The 8,666-nt window shown below is 39.9% G+C and overlaps 1 pseudogene; it reads right to left on the bottom strand.

Moving 5' to 3' along the window:
- Positions 1-621: 621 nt before the first annotated feature.
- LOC143412109 (alpha-1,3-mannosyl-glycoprotein 4-beta-N-acetylglucosaminyltransferase C pseudogene) lies at positions 622-3,923 on the bottom strand (annotated as a pseudogene).
- Positions 3,924-8,666: the final 4,743 nt, after the last annotated feature.

The following is an 8,666-nucleotide window of genomic DNA, read 5'->3' as shown; positions in this document are numbered from 1 at the left end:
CCTTTCTCCAGCTGTTGGTCTTTCCCCAGCTGTTGGTCTCTTTTGGAGAAAAGATTGGGAATTCATTACAGTGTATGTGTTTCAGTGTTATAAAATATTTCCTTGTAGGGACCTGGCCCCCCTTTTCCATCAATGGGATGGATAGTCCCGTGTGTGTGTGTGTGTGTGTGTGTGTGTGTGTGGTATGTGTGTGTGTGAGAGAGAGAGAGAGAGAGAGAGAGAGAGAGAGAGAGATATGCAGGGGACTAAACCCAGGCCTGGCCCATGGTAGTAAGCACTTTACCTTCAACCTACATCCCCATCCTGGATTGTGACTCTTTATTAGGTTGACTGCCCTCAGCCTTAGCTTACTGTTTTTGTTTGGTTGGTTGGTTTTTGTTTGTAGAAATTAGGTGGGGCTTTATTGGCTGCCTATCTATTTTGACCATAGTGATGATATGCACACTTTAACCTCTATGACTTCATTTTAACCATAATCTAATCTCCGAGGGTTGCGAGTAAGCCAGTCCCAAATCCTCATCTTACTGTTTGCTTTCTTAGACTGCTCTTGGTTGAACTTGTATTACTTCACACCTCCCAAGAAGCTGACACAAAACCAGAATTAGACATATTAGAGATTTATTAGTAGAGGGAGAAGGCGGCAGGGAGAGGCTTTGGTTGATGAAGGTGTGACAACTGTTGAAAGAGACAGAGAATGGAGGGTGACTAGGAAGAGTCCACCACTTTAGTGTGGTTTCAAGATACCCCAGATTGATTCAGAGTCTTCAAGTTAGAGGGCTTCCCCATCTTGCCAAATGGGTCTGGCTTAGTAGCCTGCAGTGGTCAGGCATAGTCTATGGGAAGCATGGCCTTGACACCCAACACTGAGGTAGATCCAGAGGGAAGACCTATGCCACAGTCTGGCTGGGCACAAATCACGAGCCACTGAAGCAGGAACAAACTTTATTTCTGAACTCCACCAGCACACTCCACACACGCTCCCCGGGAACTCTCCAGAATGCCACCCACGTGGCTCCTCCAGGAACCACCAACCGGAAATCCCTCCTCCGGCACTTCCCCAACCAATGCCAACTCTTCAGGAATCCCCTTGAGACCTCAACCGGAACTCAACAGGAACTCCGTGAGAACTCAAAAGTCATCATCTTAATGGCTCGCTGGCATCACCTCTCAACTACTACTTCTGGCAAAAATGCCATGCATCATCCTGACTCAGCTGTGGCCTTCAACAGACCTGGGTCTGTCAATCAATCATGGCACCTTCATGACTGCCATATGCACTTGCCCCATTCCCCTGTATCTGATGCCCCAAGAAGTTCTATCTCCTATTCTTATTTCCATTCCATCCTCCTTTTTCTAAATTCTCCATCTCTTTCTAACCACTCTGGTTATAACTCATGTAGATACTCTGGCTTTTGATTTGAGTTTTTCTCAAGTAAGTCTCCTAAAATGCTCCTTTCCTTTTCCTTTTTTCATGGATTATAGTTTTCAAACTAGGGAAAAACCACTGCTTAAACACTGCATCCTTGTTGAGCTCAGAGCTCAGATCTTTCTGGGAATATTTCAAACTAAGGTGAAGGCATTAGTAAAACATCTGAATTTAGTAAGACATCTACACTTTTTCCTGTCAGAAATATTCAAGTTACCCAGAGTCCCATTAATAAGGCTCTGAGGGAGACAGGAGCTACAAAAAATCATGTTAAATTATATTTAATAATTGAAATGCTATTTTAAAGGCATCCTCTGGCAGTTTGGGTGACCACGTAGAACAGGATTCTAACTAACCATTGAAGGCACTCCATAGGTATCTGTTGAATGAACGAGTACTTTACAGTGGAAATATAAGGCCCAGGGAAAATAGTCATGTTCCTGGCAAATTTACCCTTCCCTGTCACAAAGGAAGTTCACCCTTTTGTGAGTCAACTTCTTGGCTGGTGGAAGGACCCTTTGTCTTTTCTCATTTGCTGTCAAGAGTCTGGTGATATGCGCATCAGTTGATCCTACTTGCATATTCTTTTTTTTTTTTTTTTTTTTTGAGAGAGAGAGAGAGAGAGAGAGAGAGAGAATATTTTAATATTTATAATTTTAGTTTTTGCCGGACACAACTTCTTTGTTTGTATGTGGTGCTGAGGATCAAACCTGGACTGCACACATGCCCCTTACTTGCATATTCTTATAAGTTTTATTATTTTATTTACTTATGTCTTAGTTGTAGGACACAATACTCTTATTTTTATGTGGTGCTAAGGATTGAACCCAGTGCCTCGCACATGCCAGTGCTCTGCTGCTGAGCCACAACCCCAGCTCTTCTCATGGGTTTTAGAAGACTTGTGTTCTTTTTTCTTTTCTTTTTTTTTTAAAGAGAGAATGAGAGAGGGAGAGAGAGAGAGAGAATTTTAATATTTATTTTTTAGTTATCGGCGGACACAACATCTTTGTTTGTATGTGGTGCTGAGGATCGAACCCGGGCCGCACGCATGCCAGGCGAGCGCACTACCGCTTGAGCCACATCCCCAGCCCAAGACTTGTGTTCTTGATTCAGGAAAGAATGGTAGACTCTTTGGGATAGGAAACCAGAGAAGGTCTTCACAAGCCCCCTCTTTCTACCCATGACTCTCTGGGGTCAAGAGGATGATACCTTCACTCTGGCTTTCAACAGGCTTTGTCTTCTGTTTTAAGATTCCTTGGGTGGGGTTGTGGTTCAGTGGTAGAGTGCTCGCTTAGCACGTGCTAGGCACTGGGTTCAATCCTCAGCATCACATAAAAATAGATAGATAAAATAAGGTCATTGTATCAATCTACAACTAAATAAAAGATTCCTGAAAGGACCCAGAAAGACATGTCCCTTGCCAATTTTAAGACTTTAATGTTTTGTTACCTCTGTAGACTCTACTTCCAACCTGCTCACTCCCAGAAACCCCAATGGCTTTTTGTATATTATTTAAATTTTCTTTAACCCAGAGATTGATGTTTCTGACTATTAATCCACAGGGTAAAGTGGCTGTTACAAGCAATCTCACACATTTTACCTTCTTCCCAGAATCTTCGGATAATACTTGCTTATTCAAGATGCCATTTTCTAGCATCCCCAGAAGAATATAGTCATCGCAGTCATGGATCAGATTGGTAGAGTCATAGCCCAGTTCTACTTGCCCTTCTTTTAGCTGATTCTTCCTCTTTACTTTAGAGCCAGTCAGCACTTGAACTCGGTACACTGTAGCAGGCCTGTCCAAAATCACAGTCACATGGCTGCCAGCCTTAACCTCTTTGCTATAAAAGAAATTTTTATCAAAGCTGTAGGCATTCATGAGGAGAGAGTTATTGATGACATTAAGGTTGGTATAAATGGTGGCAGCAGGGTTACTGGGAAGGCCAATGTCATCGTCCTCAAATTCTTTATCTTTGAGGATATTGAATTTGCCATCAAAGGATGAGTAACTGCCCACATGCTGAAAAAGGGAGGGGGAAAATCGGATTGGTTTCTGCTGCATGCGAAGTTCACGAAAATGGGACAAAAGGTAATCACAGGACCTTTCTTGGTAAAAGAGGAGAAGGAAACGAACAAAATAAGGGAGGTCTTTCGTGTGAAAGAGTTTTCCAATGAAGCCCAGCTGAGAGAACTCCAGAATCACCCAAAATTTCCTTTCCCAGGCAGAGAGCGTGGTGACAATCTGGGTGACAAATTCTGGGGCACATTTTACATCATCTTCAAGCATCAGGAAGTAGTCAGAGTGGTTGGTAGCAAAGTTCATGAGGAAGGCGTAATCCATGTTCTGCTTGGAGCGAAAAGCTACATAGGCAGAGGTGTCATTAAAGGTTTTCTTAAGGTTCTTCAAAGGATTATAGCTTTCACGAGGAGTATTGATCACTACTAGCTGCCTGGCCTGGATATGTTGTTTAAAGAGGATGGAGATGCTGGAGGTCATTTTATCAAGCCATTTGGAGTCAGGATCTCCCAGGTGTACCACAACAATGAAGTATTTCTGCTCATACAAGGAAGAAGCAAAGAAGAGAGAATGCAGGGTGTCCAAGAGGTAGCTCCCTTGGGGACGCTGCACTGAGGAAATTCCTATGATCAGCAGTTCTAGGATTGGGAGAAAAGAGGACCTTTATCAACTTAGAGAAATGTGGAAAGTAGTTGCTAGGGATGAGGTTATGATACACTCATAGATCTTCCTATAGGCCATCTTCATATGTATGTATGGTTGTTTAAGTTTTCTCTTCCCCAGGACTGAATAAGAACCATATTAGGAATTACTCTCTGATCAAAGGAGAACTTTTTTAAAAATATTTTTTAAATCATTACCTTTCTCAAATCACGTGGGAGGGAATGGATAAAGATGACATATTAAAAATCTTCTAGGAGCTTCATTCTAGAGGAAAAGACTATAGTCACCTGTTGTCTCCTGCTCCTCTCTGTTACCTGGAGTTCTTGGCTTCAGTTCTGTTCTTTCTAGCCCCAGGACTCACATCATGGACTTTCTCCTAGAAGAACTTCCACTTTATTTATTCAGACAAAAATCCCTTAAAAGTTTAGCTTGAGAACAGATTTGCCACCACCAGCCCCTTGGTGGTTTATTGACTCCGTGATTCATTTGTTCAAAAGCCAAATGCTCTAATAGATCAAGTAAGATGGAGATTAGAAGGTGACCAGTGGGTACAACAATGTGGAAGCCATTGGTTACTTACCTGAACAAGAGTAATTTTAGTAAGGTGATGAGGGTGAAAAAAATGTGTGGTATTAAAAGAGGTTTTCTCTCTTTCATCAAGATTAGAAAAATTGCCAGGTATGGTGGTGCATGCCTATAATCCCAGCAATTTGGGAAGCTGAGGCAGGAGGATTGCAAGTTCAAATCTAGCCTCAACAATTTAGCAAGGCTTTAAGCAACTTAGTGAGACCCTGTCTCTAAATACAATATTTAAAAGGGCTGGGGATGTAGCTCAGTGGTTGTGTGCCTCTGGGTTCAATCCCCAGTACAAAAGAAAAAAAAAGATTAGAAAAATCGTAGCATGTTTATATGATATAGGAGACAAAAAAGTTGATGGCTTAGGAGTCAGGTGCAGTGGTGCATGTCTGTAATCCTAACAGTTTGGAAAGCTGAAGCAGAAGAACTGCAAGTTCAAAGCCAGCCTCAGCAACTTGGCAAGGCCCTAAACAACTCAGAGACCATGTATCAAAATTTTTTTTAAAAAGTGGTGGTTGCGGGGGTAAGGCTGGGGATGTGGTTCAGTGGCTGAGTGCCCCTGGGTTCAATCCCCAGTACCAAAAAAAAAAAAAAAAAAAAAAAAATGGCCCAGAAAAGAGCAACTCATTGAAGTGATGTGCATGAGTAATTAAGAGGAGGTGGAATCTAGTGAAAGTGGAGAGGCTACAACTAGACAGGACCATGGACATTCCATCTATAAGAAGAAAGGGAACTTTGCTGATGGCTGACCATGAATCCTAGAGAGCACAGTGGAAAGGTGTCAGAAGTCCAGGAAATAGGGTCAGGAAAGAAGGTATAGAGGAGATTGTGGGGATGAAAACTAGCCTGTGTTTCTTGTAGAAACCTATTTAAACTGGAACATGCTTTTCTTAAAATAGTCTTGAAGTACTCCCACTTCCCTTCCATGTCAATATGGATTTATTAAATGAGATGGCAAATATGAAATGTTTTGACCCATGGTTTTATTTTAGGACTGGGTTATGATAGCAACATGCATATGCAGCTTCATTCTCATCTTCTTTGGTCAAAAATTTCCATGCAGTAGAGCAAGAGGCAGGTGCAACTCTGCTATTTGAATGTTTAAGTGCCTACTTTAAAGACCTTTTTTTTTTTCAGGCTTTGAGTTTCTTCAGATTTGGGACTTAAGGGCATTGGAACAGGTGGTAGTGTGATGTACTGGAAAGCTGATTATGTTCTTGGACCCAAAATGCTCTTTCTAATCCAGATTTATGTGAAATGAAGGGGTGGGGGATTATTTTACTAAACTCCTTATCCAACTCCCATGTGTTTCTAAATTGGCCCAAGACCCATAGGGAAGAGAGACATCTGGAAAAATGTTAAATGAAATCTAGCTCTCTACATTGTATGACAAAATACATACACTCAGGACATGGAAATATTGAGAAGATAGTAACAAAAAAAGATGTATTGTACAAATCTTGACAAATAGAACTTACCTATTTCAAAGTTATGCATGAAATAAATCTTTAGAAATGTAAGCAGTAATAATAGATCCATAATTACACTTAGAAACATTTTACCTGTGTCAGAAATCAAGAGAATAGCCTGGTGTGGTGGCACATGCCTGTAATCACAACGGCTTGGGAGGCTGATGCAGGAGGATTGCAAGTTCAAAGCCAGCCTCAGCAATCTAGTGAGACCCCAAGTCACATGGTGAGACCTTGTCTCTAAATAAAATTTAAAAAAGGGCTGGGGATGTGGGCTCAGTGGTTGAGTGCACCTGGGTTCAATCCCTAGTGCCAAAAAAAAAAAAAAAAAAAAAGAAAAGAAAAGAAAAGAAAAGAAAGAAAGAAAGAAAAAACAAAGAAATCAACAGACTAAACAAAAATGAAGATCAGGAGTTTTGAATAACATAATTAAAGAAATTCATGGTTTATGTGTATGTGGTGTACTGCTTATCAGAGGATACATATATATACTTTCAGATATACTTCAAAGATATTGACCGTATATTAGACAATGAAGCCAATTTTATTTATAATTGTTCTGAAGATAGCAATTATATGGGTTATATTCTTTGACTACAATGCAGTAAAACTGAAAGTAATCATGGAAGTCTAACCAAAAACTTCCATTTGGAAATGGAAAACCACTGTTTTAAATCTCTAGGATTGATGAAGAAATCCAAATGGAAACTACCAGTTACTTAGAAGTAAATGGTATAAAACACCAGAGACCAAAACCTGTGGGAAATGGTTTAAAGTGGGACTTAGAGGAGACATAATAGCTTTCAATGTATTTGCTACAATGCAACACAAAGAATAAATGAAATTAGAAACAAAGGAACTAGGGCAAAAATAAAACTAAGGGAGGCACAGTGTGGAAGTAAGAAGGTCAAAGCAGAATGTAATTAATACAATAGATTAAAGGCTGAAGAAGAGTAATAAAAGTTGGGTTGTTAGAAAAAAAGATTAACTAAACTTAGAAAGAAAATACAAATAGTATTAAGAATGAAAGTACATTGTAACTGGTGAAATGAAGAATTTAAAAAATAAGTATGTGTTAGGTTTTTGTGTCCCAAATGTCCAAACCAGAACAACTTAGAGGAGGAAAAGTTTATTTCAGACTCATGGTTTCGAAGGTTTAATCCAGATCGCTGAGTTCATTGCTCTAGGCCCAAGGTGAGGCAGAGGGCATATGGTGGAGGAAAGCTTCTTCCTTCATTGTAGACAGAAAGCAGAGGGACCAGGTAGGGGAGGAAGGGGCTCCAGGGAACATGAACCTGTTTAAGGCACTCCCCCTAGTGACCCACCTCCTGCAGCCAAGTCCTACCTGCCTACAGTTACCACCCCATCCATTTGAACTGGGAGGGAATGATTAGTTCATAGTTATCACAATCCAATTATTTCAACTCAGAACATTTCTGCATTTAACACAGGTGCTTTTGGGGGACATCTTATAGCCAAACCATAACAAAGTACTAAAAAAAAAATTAGAAAAATGGACAAAATTGATGAATTGTCATGTCACAAAAGATAAAACATCAATAGACAATTGCTCAACTGCCTTGGTAATCAGGGAAGAACAAAATAAAACCAAAGAATTTCAGAAATTGAAAAATCTGACAATGGTAACAGATGGCAAGGATACAGAACAACATGGATTTGTATCTTAATGGTGGGAATATAAACTGATAAGTCATTGAAAAAAATTATTTTTCAGTCCAGGTCTTTCTGTGTTTCCTAGACTGGCCTTGAACTCCTGAGCTTGAGTGACCACTTGCCTCAGGCTCCTGAGCAGCTAAAAAAAATCTTTAGTATGTCAGTTTATTTAAAGCATAATTGGCAGTAGAGAGTGAACCAGTGATAACTATGGTGGGTGTACTTTGTTTTCTTTTGGTAACCTATTTTAGGGAACAATTTGGCAAAAAAATCTAACAAAGATATGCCTATCTTGTGTTCTAGCAATTTCACTCCTAAGAATGTACCCTAGAGAATTTCTCACATGTGTTTATAAGGATTTGTGTGCAAGAATATTCGTAGCAACATTCTTAGTAGTAAAAACCTAGAAGTAACCTTAGTGTTCATCAGCAGAAGAATGGGTCAAAACATTGCAGTGACTCAAGGGTGAATGAACAATTGCAATGTCTTGATTATATATATATAGTATAATACAAATAGGATATTAAGTGAAAGAAATGTTATATAACAGGGTACTGCAAATCCTATTATATATTCTATTAATAGGATTGTAAGTGAAAAAGAAGAGAAAGGAATATCACAAAATAATACTAAATGAAAAAAGAAAGTTCTGGAAAAAACACATACAGTTTTGTTTTAGGTACTAGGGATTAAACTCAGGGTCTCAACCACAGAGCCACATCCCCAGCCCTATTTTATACTTTATTTAGAGACAGGTCTCACTGAGTTGCTTAGTGCCATGCTTTTGCTGAGGCTGGCTTTGAACTCGTGATCCTGTCTCAGCCTTTCAAGCCACTGGGAT

Source organism: Callospermophilus lateralis, chromosome 13 (assembly GCF_048772815.1).
Source record: "Callospermophilus lateralis isolate mCalLat2 chromosome 13, mCalLat2.hap1, whole genome shotgun sequence".
In the NCBI taxonomy this organism is placed as follows: domain Eukaryota; kingdom Metazoa; phylum Chordata; class Mammalia; order Rodentia; family Sciuridae; genus Callospermophilus; species Callospermophilus lateralis.
The sequence above is the reverse complement of the archived record's forward strand: the minus strand, read 5'-3'. Positions and strand labels throughout refer to the sequence as shown.